We start from the raw sequence: 9470 nt of genomic DNA, 5'->3' as shown, positions 1-9470 counted from the left end.
TTTTTTTATATCATTAATTATATTAGGTTTAAATATGGTTATTGTTCATATTAAATTTAACTATGAGACAATATTAGATTTATTTAAAATTTTTTAAAACTGAAATAAAATTCTCAAAATATTAAGAACGAAATTAAAATATTTAACCTAAACCTTAAAAATCCAAAATAGTATTTTACGTTTTTGGAATACTAAACACAGATAACAAACCAAATTCTTTTTTCGTTATAAAAAGTATAAATCATTACATATGCATACCACAATATTATTCTTTTGAAAAATTTTTAAATATTTCTAAAAACCCTAATGTGATATGAATTTTAGTGTGTTATTTATGAATTTTATGATATTTTGTTTTTAATTTTTTATGTTGTACTTCAACTTAGAATAATTAAACTTAAATCTTGTGTTATTATTTTGTTTTTGTTATTCAAGAGAACTATTATTGATAATATTTTATGAGTAAATAGGCTTAAACAGATAAAAAATAAATTTTTTGGATATTTTTTTGTAAAAACAGCCAAACAGAATCTTAAAATAGTTTTTTTGAATTATGCGGATATACCCGATATCCGATCCGATCTGATCCGCAGGTATGCGGATCGGATCCGCAAGTATGCGGATCGGATCCGCATACGGGATCCGGCCTAAAGAAAAGCATACGATCCGATCCGATAAATGCAGTGCGGATCAGATAAAATTTTAGACTATATCCAATCCGATCCTATCCATGTGCAACCCTACATAAAATGAGATGCTTAATGGATTCAGATTCGATTAGTCCGTGAACTGAACGAGTTAGTCCGCGAAATATATGCTTAATGCGCGTGCTGGTAATGCCGAAAACAAACGAATTAAAGGTAAAGGAGAGTATTCAGTGATTATTGAGCATCGTCAATCGGCTAAAGGAGACGCTGACACGCCATCAAGTGTACGAATGCCGTATAAAATAGGTCCTCCTAAGTAGAAACTAATCCAAAAAATTTTATAAGTAAAGACAAAATATATATAGTATAATTGACTCCCCATACTCAATTAAGAGGTTGCGGGTTTGAGTTTTCTATCTTCTAAATTTTGCCAATGAGTAATAACTCAAATAGCATAATCTCTCATACTCAATTAAGAGGTTGCGGGTTCGAGTCTCATATCTTTGGTAAAAAAAAATAATAATAATAATTTTTACACTAAATAATTAAGTAAATTGCGAAGCTGACTCTCTATGATGTTTATAGTAGAAAAAGTTCTTTCAACTGATGCAGTTGCTACGAGCAAAACTAAATTTAATTTCAAAAGAAGAAACACTAATGGATAAACAATATTTTTTTGAGTTCCAATCAATTTTTTAAAAAGAGAACCAATCCCATTTAAGTTTGAGAATTGATCATCAGAATGCACATCTAATATGAAGTTCTCAAGTTGACTATCAAGTGCTAAAAGTTGAGTAGAAGAAAATTCTAATGAATAGAATTGAGCTAACTGGATCAACTTCTCCTTATCCAACGCAAAAAATGAGTGTCTTGGATTCAGACAAACTATAGAAAGAAGCAATTCATTATTCACCTATAATAGATTGTTGAGTTCTTAAAGTTGTCTATCAACTACTTAATAGAATATCTCAACTTGAAAATGATGCAAATTTGAGATCATTTGAGATTTGCGTCTTGATCTTCTTTGTGACACAAATATATCATCCATTTTTGGAACAGTAATATTATGTTTGTCATAAAATAATGAGACTTCGTCAAGTAAAAGAGACCAACCATCATCTCTTATAGTTTACAACCGTTACTTAGACACTTTAACCAATGTATAACATTTATAATGTCTTGGTCATTCCTTTGTAACACTTGAGATAATTCATTAGTAACTCCCAAGATATTTTTCATCAAGTGCAAGTTAGAGTTAATACTCAAAATGGTCCCTGAAATTTGACCCGCGACTTAATTTAGCCCTCAAGGTTTCAATTGACTCTAATTGTACCCTAAAATTTTGACACGTGCCTCAATTTGGCCCTTCCATCATTTTCCATTACCGGAAAGCTGACCTAGCAATTTTAGTTGACACTTGGCACTGTAACAGTTAGATGACGTGGCCAAATATTTTAAGGCATCAATTTAACCCCTAACAATTTGAAATAAAACCTAGCAGCCCCAATTTTCTTAAATCGTACTAGTCTCTCCAAGAGTTGAGAAGGATGTTGGGTAGCAGCAGCCAAGAATTAGGTAGTTCTAGTAGAGCTCGTTCGCATGGTGGTTGGGTGAAGAACGCACACCGTGACAGAGATGAAAATGTTTCACACTGGTGCGGTTGTGGATTGCATCCTATTCTTCAATGGTCTAGGACAGATTCCAATGCAGAGAGATCATTTTATGAATTCCCTAACTATAATGTGAGTTAGTTGAATTGTTACAACTTGATTATGTGTCTCATTTCTCAAATTCTTCTTGGTTTTGTAGTTGCTCTTCCTCTCAATTTTTTTTTAGATTTTTGGTATTGTAGACTACCGGTAAGAGATGGTGAGGCTTTTTTAAATAGGCAGATGTTGAAGAAGAAGAAGCCATAGTTGGGAGAAATAAAACTCGAGTTAGTGAAGATCATGGAAAAATTTTTTGGGATGAAAAATTAGTGCAGTTGAAGCTGAAATTAGAATCTTAAGAATGTGGAATATTATGTTGTCTGTGTTTGTCATTATTTTTGGACTTGTGATTGTAGCTTATGGATTAGGTGGAATGAAATATATGTAAATGTGATATCAATTATGTGAATGAAATATTGTTATGTATTTGATTTTTTTTTCATGGACCTAGAAGTTGATGACAAAATAGAAATGGAATTTTATGTTCTTTTGGGTAATGATGTATCCTGTGAAAGTGGTATAAAACTGAGATTATATGAAAGAGGTATAAAATTTTACAAAATAAGTTATAAAAAAACAAAAGATAGTGATTTATTTAATAATTCATAGCGATTAATAATTGTCATCAGTGATAAGCAGCAATAGCAATAGCAGTATTTGTAACACACCACTACATAACACAGTTTTAGAATATCCTAAGCCAAAATAGATTACCCTACATAACAGAGTCTCAAAATATCAAAAGAGCATAATTTTATCAAATTCTCTCTACAAAATATGTCCTACACAACTTCTAATCAACATTGCAAATCGCATTCTATTTTTTTGTTGGTTATTTGTAGCTCGGGATGGGGACGAATTTCATAAACTTTGCCAAGCGTGCAGCTGTCCCAGAACTTGCTCCTTGCATTGAGTCCATCTTGAAAGTTGTTTTTCTCTTAGATAGCAGCTTCTCAGACCTTGTCACTTGTTGTGGAGGTGGAGGTGGAGGTGGATCTGATGGAAGGACCTAATATGATTTTTAATAGAATTAAAAACCAATACAACCCAATTAAAAGATATCAATATATAATCAAAGAATCCCGTTAGGGAAATAATGAAATATCTTTACAATGGCTACAATGGGCTTTAGAATTGGCCCAATAGAATAAAAACACCCCCTTCCCACACCAAACCCTAATTTTAACTATTCAGGTTTTAACCATCCTTCCTCCACCCACCCACACCCCCCAAATTCGAAAATACAGTAGCACACACCCCAACCATCGGTGTTCCAACAGAACCTCCCGTGGTAGTCCACAACAAACTGCACATCTGGCGCCACCCACACACTCCTTCCGCAAGAATCAAGGTCGACCATTCACGGTGGTCGCACGCTGCTCCCCTCTTCCCGTGCGCTGCTCCCCTCTTCCCGCGCGCCCTCCTCACACTACCATCGAACGTTGACGTCGCCGAGAAGCTCCCGGTAGCCGTCGCCGCGCCGCCAACCGTACGCGTCCGGGGTCGCACTCCATCGCACCTGACCCAGCGCTGACCCCTAGAGCTTCTTCGTGCCGCCGCTGTTTTCGCGTGAACGCCCTCGACGCCGTGGTTTCCCCCTCCTGCTCGCTGCTGCCAAAGGTTAGTTGCTTGTTGGTTGTTTATTTCATGAATAGTTGTTCATGCGAAGGATTTAGTTGATGGTTGATTGAAATGGGTGTGTTGCATCTGCCTGAAGGTGTATATGTTTGATTTATTGCACTGATTTGGAAGAAAACTTATTGTGGTTGGTGCTGATTTTCTGGTTTTTAACCACTATTGTTTATGTACTTTTTTTATTTGGGTTATGTTTGTCCAAGCAGAAAAGCTCCTGGTTGCTGTCGCCGCGCCGCCAAACTTTCGCACCCGGCATCATACTCTTTCGCACCGGACCCAACGGTGACCGCCTCCCTCATCGCTGCTTCAATAGGTTAGTTGATGGCTATGGATTTATTTGAAAAATAGATGTTTATTCAACAGCTTTGGTTAAGTTACTGGATTTTTCTTCTTCTATACACCATTTTATTATTTGAATAATTTGTTAGATGTTTATTATCAATTGTAGTGGATGTTCAATATACTATGTATGCGGATGTTCATTTATTCTGTGTTGGAATTGAGTTTCACTCTATTTTATTGGTTAAAGTGAAAGCAATCATTTAGTTATGCTTTGATGAATTTAAGATTTTCTTCTCAACCCTATTTACTTTTCACTAGGTTGAAAAGTAAAAGGTTTTTGGTATTGAAACCTAAAAATTTTGATATTTGAATTGGCCATTTCATGAGTTTAATGCTGCCAAATAAGAAACCAAACATGTCTATTATTTTGTAGTTTCTATGCTTAGTGGAGCATCATGGCTTGCGCATAACTGTTGGTGATGCACGGTTCTGCAAGCCATTGGATTGTTTCCTCATGGTTCTTCCAGATCGTTATATTGACCACGGATCGCCTACTGTTCAGTTGTCTAAAGCTGGCCTTGCTCCAACTCAGATAGCAACAACTGTGTTGAACACACTTGGACAGACAAGGGAGGCACTAGAGGTTATGTCATAAAAAGAGAAATATCAAGAGGGGTTAAATTTTTACTCCCCACAATATACACATGTTAACGATATAAATCACCTTGTGTAACACAAACAAGGTACTATTAGAATGTGAATTATGTAAATGTTAGTAACAATGTAGTTATATCAAATAGTAGTATCAGATGGTTGCAACTTGCAAGGAAGAAATAATGTCAATTTTTCGATGCTATTTGCTGAGGAAGTTGGTTCATGAAATGACCAAATTTAAAATGGTTTTTCTTTTAGATCGTTTATTACAAACTCAATCTAAAATTGGGAGAATATACAAAATGGCATTTTACATGGCATTTTTGCTTGATCTCTCTCATTCTTATCTTTTCTGTTTTGCAAATTTGAGACCTCTCTATCTATCACTTACCTGATCATGTTAAAAACATTGATTACTAATAATTCATTGCTTAATTTTTTTACTTTGTATTTAACTATACTTTTTAAATTGCATACTTTCCAATCAAATAAATACCCACTTAAGAATAAAAATAATCATCTACATACCTAATTAATTGAACATCCAACATATTTTAATTGTATGTACTTAAATTCAATCCAATCAACTAAACATCCACTTAAAAATGAAAATAATCATCCGCATACCTAGTAAAATGAACATCTGGCATATTTTAATTTAAAAATATGATTTGGAATTGACCATTTCACTAGTGATCAATGATCATGTATTCCAGTTAGTCAGCAATAGCAAGGTAACTATTTTGTGACAAAACTAACTTATTCTTTTTGTTTAATGCATTTTATTATTCTATTATTTCTTTGGGTTTTAAAGGGTAAAAATTAATTACTTAATCTTTCATTTTCTCATTATTGTTACCTTTCTTGCATTGATGAGACGAATATATTATACTTTAAAAAGGATTACAACCATCTGAATGATGCAAATATATGAACCACATACATGGATGTAGGTTAATTTAGAAAAATATTAAAATCAAATGTGAGTTCACTCTTATTTAATCTTTGTCACAATTTAATTTACACCACTATCTATAAAATTTATATATATTGAGAATGATAAAGTTTTCTAGTTACTCTTTCTAACGAGTAAAAGATTAATTTAATTTTAATACATTTTCAATGTAAATTAGTTTTATGCATATATCTAACTATTGTTGCTACTATTTTACTTTGATTGCGTGAATAATTATCTAAAAAAATATATATAATTGGTCAATTACGTAAAACGTTTTACACAATCAGTGCATCAAAATTAAATTACTTAACGATATAAGAAATTTTGCTTTTTATATATTCACATAAGGTACACAATAATTAATTAAGACAAAAAACCATACATCCACCTGAAAATGAAAATAACCATTCGAATACCAATTAAACTAAACATTCAGTATAATTTAATTGTATCTAGTTGAATTTAATACTAACAACCAAACATCCACTTAACAAAAAAATAACCATCTGTATACCTAATAAAATAAACATCCTTCATAATTTAATTGTATTTACTTGAATCCAATCCAACCAACTAAATACTTAATAATTGTATTCCAAATCTCTGACATTCTTCATAATTTTCTGAGGAAGAATTACAGAAGAAGTTGATATCTGAGATAGAAGAAAAAGGTAGCATCCCTAATAATGGAGGAAAAAAAATAATCCAATACAAATTAACTTATGTGAGAAAATTAATTTGGTTAGTGCAACAACCACCATGCCTATTGAGTATAGAAACTATTTTAACTCTAAAGGTGCATACAAATTATGAAATTAAGTCTTATGGCCATCACTAACAATAATGTAGTTAATTTTAAAGAACATTGTGTTTGAGATTTTACATCTTCTATAGTTAAATAACAGAAAAAAATAATGACCAAGTCTAAACAAAATGCACAACACTAACACTTTATGTTATTATTATGTTAATATAATCGACACATGCACAAAAATGGCTCTAATAAACTGATCCATTGTGCCGGAAGCATCACCACCACCATAGAAAGTGGCATGTCCACCCTGCCAACCACCACCATAGTCAGCAATGGCACCTTCAAGGTTGATAACAATAAGTAAAACAATGAGAGTAACTAGAAGTGCAGTTTGTGTATAACCTTGTGGTGATGAATGACGATATCGGAGGGTGAACCGTCGCCGGCTGGGGGGGAATCTTCTCCAACTGGGACGTCCATGGCTACACGAACAAAGCAACTCTTGTGACGGTGTTGCACGGTCCTTCGCGGTGCGCACGACAGTGTCTCCCGGGGCTATGCGCAATGGCAGCTGTTGCGGGTTGCGTGGTGACACCGTTGAGAGAAGGTGCAAATTTCCGAGAAGCAATTCCCTGTAAATGGGGGGAGAGGGTTGGCAGTTTTTAATTTAGCATTGTTGATGGTATGGAATCCTTATTTGGGTTGAATTTGAAATTTGAAATAAATAATAATTAATTACTTTAATTATCATTTGATTTTAATTACAAAAAATATCCCCATTGTACACATTGTATAGCAACTACATTGGCTCTTCATACTTTTTCATAATCAAATAGCATCAATCAATTGGATCCAACCATCATTTAATCGTGTATGATAAACCAATATAAACTAGTCAACATTTAATCAAATATTAGAAACCAATTACTATCTGTTCTTGAGTTTTTGGCTGAGTAAGTGGGTTGGGTGAGTACAATCTCTAAAGCTTGTACATCGTCAATAGCATGAAGTGGTGCTAATAGAGCATTTCCATTAACCTCAGCAGCTTGTGTGTCAGCAGTAGTAGCATTTGTTGGGTCTGTATTCTCTCCAGCCTTCAAACCTTCTTCTTTTGCTACAATGGCTGCTGCTGCATTAGTAAGGGCACTTGCAAGGTCATCAGCCTTCCTGTGAGCGCAACTCCTCTTGGTATGCCCTCTCGTACCACAGTAAGTACACATGAATTTCTTGTATTTCCTCTCTAACTTGGTTGAAGTTTTTGACTTCTTAACACTAGAGGACTCTTCATCAGCGTTCTTCCTTCTTTTTTTGGTTATTGACCCCAGCTTTCTCCTCATTTTGGGTGCATGAGGCCTATTGTGTTGACTTCTATCCTAAAATCACTAGTTAAACAAATATTTAATGACAACACTTAAATATATAAACTAGCCACTATCTATTCTAAAATCACTAGTTAAATAAACAACAACACTTAAATATATAAACCAGTCACTATCTATTCCAAAATTTATTTAATCAAACAGTATAAATAAATAGAGACCAATTACCAGAGACCAATCACTAGTTAAACAATGAACAACACTTAAATTAAATACAAACCAGTCACTATCTATTCCAAAATATGTTTCATCAAATGATATAAACAAATAGAAATCAGTAGTTTATAATAACTTTATTACCTATTGTTTGCCAAAATTTACAAGTGAAGATGCTCTTTCCTAAATCAACAGTCATGTTGGTAGGCCAACCGTGGATCTCAAATCTTTGATACTCTTCATCTTCATTCTAAATCGGTGTCTATTTTGAGATTCTTTCCAGATTTTCTGCAATCTACTATGCTGTATTGGGTGTGGACTTAGTTGTATTTGATGTGGACTTGGGCTTAGGTGCTAGTTTGGGTATACGTGTGGGCTTATGTGTCTCCTTAGGTACGGGCTTAGGTGCTGGTTTTGGTTGGGGTGTCTCGTTCGATGGGGGGTTGGAAGCAGATTGAGATGGGGGATTAGATGCTGCATTGGAAGGGCCTTCAGTTGTGGAGTCGATGGCTGATTTGCTATGGGTTGTAGTAAATTCAGGTGCTTTAGGATTGGTTTCTTCAGAAAAAATGGTTAATGCATCATTTTTTGGGCTACGTGTGGTCTCTTTGACATCCTTGTCTACACCAGTGACATTGGGTGTTAACTCTATCAATTCAGGTGCTTCATCTATCATGGGTTGAGAAACTCCATGCTCATAGTATATGTGTACTCTTCCATCATTATTCTTTGCATAGAAGCACATCTCTACCAGCTCCTTGTCATGACTTAGTGCTCACAGTTCACTCTTCATAGGTCTACCAGGAACAAGCCACCAACACTCAATCATGTTATCATAAGCTAGGACCTTGTAGTAATCTCTCAGTGAAAATACGTCTAGTACATTCTCATTCAGCCCAGTCAACTCATCAGTGTGATCATTGTCATAAACCAAATTGCCATTTGGTTTGGTGAAAAAACTACCTCCATAATAATACAAATCGTTATACTTTCATCCATCTACAAATAAGATTCAAAAAGACATAATGGTTAAAAACAACACTAATTTCAATATATTGAAAATAGTAATATAGATTACAGACAATTCAATTGGGCTCTAGTTCCAATATATTGAATAGGTTATTCGATCAAAAGTGTTTTGGCAACCATTAAAAAAAGATGTGTTAAAACTTGAATTTTAGAGTAGACTATTTTGTTAAAGGTGTCTAGTTTAAATCTAATATGTCTCATGCAATCCTTTCTCATTCCAACGCAAATTAATTCTACCAAGACCAATTTTCTATAATAATAAGAACT

General features: G+C 34.1%; 1 long non-coding RNA gene across 1 annotated transcript; it reads left to right on the top strand.

Annotated features, from left to right (window-relative positions):
• Window positions 4196–5184, top strand: LOC110272327. Its single transcript, XR_002363540.1, has 2 exons — window positions 4196–4304; window positions 4707–5184. It is a non-coding gene; the product is annotated as an uncharacterized LOC110272327 (long non-coding RNA).

This window comes from Arachis ipaensis, chromosome B05, assembly GCF_000816755.2.
Source record: "Arachis ipaensis cultivar K30076 chromosome B05, Araip1.1, whole genome shotgun sequence".
Taxonomy (NCBI): Eukaryota; Viridiplantae; Streptophyta; class Magnoliopsida; order Fabales; family Fabaceae; genus Arachis; species Arachis ipaensis.
This window is presented reverse-complemented; position numbering and strand designations above follow the sequence as displayed.